The sequence below is a fragment of the Antrostomus carolinensis genome, unplaced genomic scaffold, assembly GCF_000700745.2.
Source record: "Antrostomus carolinensis isolate BGI_N321 unplaced genomic scaffold, ASM70074v2 scaffold36238, whole genome shotgun sequence".
Classification (NCBI taxonomy): domain Eukaryota; kingdom Metazoa; phylum Chordata; class Aves; order Caprimulgiformes; family Caprimulgidae; genus Antrostomus; species Antrostomus carolinensis.
This window is the reverse complement of record NW_010335670.1, coordinates 84,206-89,379: the sequence shown is the minus strand read 5'-3', so window position 1 is coordinate 89,379 and position 5,174 is coordinate 84,206. Positions and strand designations below refer to the sequence as shown.

The window sequence follows — 5,174 nt, the reverse complement described above, 5'->3', positions numbered from 1 at the left end:
CGCTGAGTACTTTCTTCCTATTATTAGCTACAGCTATTACTGTCAGAAACCTCAGTGTTCTCATATAAAAATGACACTCCATAAACTTTCTCTGTTGTGCTGTGTCTGGAGGCCAGCCAGCCTCCTTTCACCCGGGGCTGCAAAGAGCCCCAGGGTGAGTTTGGGACTGTTGCAACTTCCCGCTTTTTCCCCTTCACTCAGTGGATACAGAACTCCTGCTTCACAGCTGGTAAGGTTAAGGAAAACCATTGCCAGCCAGGTCTTGATTATTCCATTACCACTATATTCCCTTTTACTCCCAGTCCTATGAAAATCCCATTATGTAAATTACCTATTACTCTGAGGGCTTGGGAAGTAAATTATCCCCTCCTGGGATGGCTCACAGGCTGATTGTTAGAGGTACAGATGTCCTTTGGTACCACAGCAGCTAAATCCTAGCTGCTTCTGAAATCTTGAACTCTAACCCAGTAAAGTAAAACTTCCACAAACACAGGGAAACCAAGTTAAGACAAAGGGATGAAGCCTCCAGTTACACCTATGCAGTGTATTAACCTCACACTAGCAAGGAGTAAAACGTGGATCAAATGCATATGGATCGGGCACTAACAGTATCTGACCAGAGCAAATGTGCAACCTAGTTCTGCCTGGACAGGTGTGTTTATCTGCTTTAGGAACTCCACTCATTTCTTCGGGTTTTCTTCATCAACCTGTGCACACCAAAACCACAGCACTTGACACCTGGACATGACATGGAGGAACCTGTGTTGAACTCATTTTGTATGCTTGGAGGAGGGATGCAAACCCACAGTATCACACACCAGTGAAGCATCCTCAGCCCTGAGCCAGGGTAAATTTTGAACCAAGACTCCCTTATGCTTCTGTTGACAGTAGCAGGGTTTTGCCCTCCTCCACCACACACCTGTGAGCAGGAAGGAGAAGAGATCCAACCATCACAGACTGAGCAAGATGACCCTCAGCATAGCCCCTGTCTACATTAGGGAGCTGGGAATCAATTTCTCACCTGACAGACACATATTAGCTGCTGCAACACACACCCAATGCATGCTCTGACATCGCTGCTGCTACGGCTTTTGCAGGGGCCACACCGGGAGCAGGAGCTGGATGTAACTTCTGAGTAAACACAGAAAATGCCTACTCTGAGAATTCAGGCATGGGGACTAAAACAAGCCTCGAAACAGCTCATCAGCTGTGGGACACAACTTTGGCAGATCAGTAGCAGGAGTAAGTGCACCCAAAGGTGTTGGCAACAGCTGAGGGGCTCATCTGTGGCTTCATATTTGTGGGATTAAGCACCTGCAGAGGCACATTTGCATCCACCACAGCGTGCCTTGCAAACCTGCCCCTCGAGGATCTGTGCCCTTCTTCCTGCTGTCAGCCTTTTCACTGAGTGTAATCCTAGCGCTCTCAGCCTATGGAAAGATCCACCTCAACTATAAATTATTCCCTTCAGGAACCATAAAAAATTAATTATTCAGCAGCATGAGCCTTAAAGAATTTATTTTTGTTTGGCAGAAAATATCAACGAGCAAATGACAGTGCAGTGCTCTGCTCTGCCAAGACAAGGGGAAGGTTCACATTAGGGTTTAATATCATGGCATCAAAACAAAAGCCCTCTTAACTCAAAGTCTGGTTAGTATCAGCCAGATTGAAACCAAATTCAGCTTTTGTTCTGCAAACTGCCTAACCATACTCTGCACTCTCTATATGAAATGAGGCTTGCCATGCAAGATACGACCCTTCCTGCCAAAGCCAACAGGAGATGTTGAGGAGGATCCAAATGAAGTTTTTGATACCATGTGCAGTACATCTGTTTCCAATGTTCCTGCATGCTGTTTGTCTGATCACATAACCCAGTTCACCTACATCCAAGCGCTGCACATGTGTCTCTCCCTGAAATACCCATGGCCATTCATGCACAAGACTGAAAGCCTTATGCCCTGGGTAGAGCGGTGGGTTGCCCTTGCTATGCTACGGGTCTCAACACATCACGCTGCTTCGTGAAATGAGGCACACAGGCCAGCCACAACAGTACAAATACAGTCCCCGCAAGAAGGAAACATGTTGATTATGTTGCTGCCCTCAATGCTCCCAGAAGTTACCCACACTGGGGTCCATCCACAGGAGCAAGGCTGAAGCACAGCACAATAGCAATTAGAATTCTAGAATCACCTGGTTGGAGAAGACCTTTGAGATCGAGTCCAACCGTACCTGTCCACTACCAAACCATATTGCTGAGCACCCCATCTACCCGTCTTTTAAACACCTCCAGAGACGGTGACTCAGCCACCTCCCTGGGCAGCCCGTTCCAGTGCTCGAGAACCCTTTCAAGTGAAGATATTTTTTCTGACATCCAATCTGAACCTCCTTTGGTGCAACTTGAGGCCATTAAATGACAACAACCTACTCCTCTCTGTCATCTCGCGCCGAGGGAGAGGAACGGCGTGTGGTGTACCTAGACGGACGCTGCCAGCCAGCGCCTGCTGTACCAGCAACCGCTGCTTCCATGCAGCACCGTGCGAATAAAGAGCATTTTGGTGCAGACGCCACGGCAGGCTGCAGGCACGCTCCTAAGGCCGAGCACAGGTGTGCGCACGCACCTGCACGAATCCCTCTTTATCTTGTCTGCTCGGGATGGGTTTCGATCTTTTATTTTTCAGTGGTGCTTTTGATGCTCGGAGGCTTTACGGATCATTAAATAAAGTTGCTGATTTTTTTAAATACTTAAGTGCCTACCTGGCCTTCTTGAAATTTTTTTTTCCCTCACCTCGGCACTTTTCTACCTGCACATATGTTCACTGTGTGGATGAATGATTTAGTATACTGAGCAATGTAAAACCACCTTGTTTGGAGCTTTTTTTTTTTCCTTCCTCATATTATATAAGCCAAGCAGACTCTTAATTTGATATTCCCATGCACTTTATTTCACATAGTCCTCAGAAAGACTGCTTAAAAATGAGGTCGATGAAAGCAAGTATGAAGGTGCAAAGGAGTGGTATATTTTTATTGCTATTGCTACACTGGGGTAAAGCGAACTCCATGAATGGAGAGATGCTGCTTTGCTCTGATAGAAAAGCTGGAGGCAGCAGGAGGGCTGAATAAGCATGAATTCTGCACCAGTCCCTCCGGTCTTGCACTGCAAATGCCAATGCTGTGGCTGCAGCAGCATGTAAACACGGGGCCTCAGCTCCAGTTAGACTGCTCAGCACCAAATATATTCTGATCCTCTAAAATTATCATGGAGTAAGTTAAAAATACATGGGTGACAGCTGAAAAAGTGTTCCTCCTATACTAAGGAACCGAGCAGAAAATTTGCATTTACATTGATAGAAAAATTCTGCACTAACAGGCAGTGGGGAGAGAAGTGCAATTCTCACTTCTCATCAATATTACCACTACTCAAAATTTATTCTGATGGATTTCAAAACCAAAAAGCAAAAAATCCATTTTAAAGAGGAAAAAAAATAAACAAGTGCCTTTGTTGAACGAGTCTCCAATATAATCTCTGAAAGGAAACACTGTTGTGCAGACAACCGGCCTTTTTAACAGAGAATGCTGACAATGGGACTTTCTTTAAAAAGTCCTTTGTAAGAAAGTGCTCTATTAAAACAAAAGTAATGTAAAAATAGAATAATTAAAAATTAAATAAAATGCAAGGGCAGCCTGCTTCCTCTGGTTAGTTCAGCTCCCAATGGTTAATGCTGTGTTTTGGAAAATGTCTGTAGGACACAGTAGCATTCTCAGTCAGTGCGAGTCTGTCAGCCAGTTACCTTAACCACGCAGACACAGCCATTTAAATAACAAATCCTAGGCACTGCCTATTCTGAAGAGAATTAAAAAATTCGATAAATACAGAGGGGTTTGTTACGCTGCCCTGAGGTTCAGATGTGAATATCTTGCAAATGATTTTATCACCCATCCCCTTTCTTTCCACTAAAACACTACAACTTCCTTTGCTGGCATGGAGCGAGTGAAACCCGATCTCAGAAGAATGAGCTATTACTGCAGTACTAATAATACTCTCCCTGCCTCCCACTAAGATTTGCAATGTTTTAATGAACAACAGAACAATATTTGAAAAATAATTCCATATGTACATTCTGTAAACAGACCTCAGGCTCTTATACAGATTTGACCTGAAGTGCACTGTACTGTACTGTCTCTACAAAAATGAAATGTAAGTCGAGTACAAAGAAGTACATTTATATGCAGGCTCTGAAAGCAAGTGCTGTAGGTTCTTCATGCAGCAAAGTTACTTCCCTGCCCACCCAGGATGGACTCAGGCAGTTTTCTCCTTTGCTGCAGTTTACCAGTTTTTACTGGGAGGTGATCAGCGCGTGCTGCTGGGCTTCAGCCTCTGCTCATGGGACCCCTCCTCTCTTCTACCCAAACATGACTAAAGGTCATTGCGTCCAGCCCCACAAATCTCCTGTCACTTGCTGCACCGCAACACAGCTTAAGTGAGGATGGGCAGCAGCCTTGCTGGCCCCAGGCAAGGGGCTGGTGGCCAGGGCACTCTCAGGGGCCTTGGGGAAAAACCCTCAGTTTGAGGAAACCATCACAACTGGGTCACTGGCATCCTCTGTGGGGACACCAGGCTCTGTTAAGGAGATACAATCCCGCCACTGCTCAAAGCATCTGGTAAATCTCTGCCCTTACATTTTACTGGCTAGACCTGGGTTGCTCCCAACTCAACAGTTCAACATTATGGATGCCCCTTCTGAAATAATGAGCTGGTCCCATGCACTAGGCACCTACCACAACCCTTCAGAGTCACTCTGGGCTGAAGCACCAACAGCCTGTGGTGTTTTAGGATCAAACTTTTAGTTTCCCATGCCATTCATCACATCTCATACCTGACACATGTAAAACAAACACCTTGCATTGGAATGAGATGGGGTGGTAGAAATAACCTAACAACACAGTGAATATTATACTTGAAAAACTTAAACAAAGCTTCAGATACCCAAGATGGCTTCAAGGTCTTAATATATCTTTCAAAGTCATCATTACAATCCCCGCTGTAAAAGATCACCACATTAATTCAACATTTATTAGCACATCAGGCACGTTAGATGCGAGACACACTAATCCGGCACTTTTCATTGAGAAGTGACTCACAGGATACTCTGCGTGGCACACTTGTGCTGTATCTA

At 45.1% G+C, this 5,174-nt stretch overlaps 1 protein-coding gene across 1 annotated transcript in view; it reads right to left on the bottom strand.

The window, feature by feature from the left end:
* LOC104530135 (mineralocorticoid receptor) overlaps positions 1 to 5,174 on the bottom strand; it is a 95,757-nt gene that overhangs the window by 8,636 nt on the left and 81,947 nt on the right. The window lies entirely within an intron of this gene.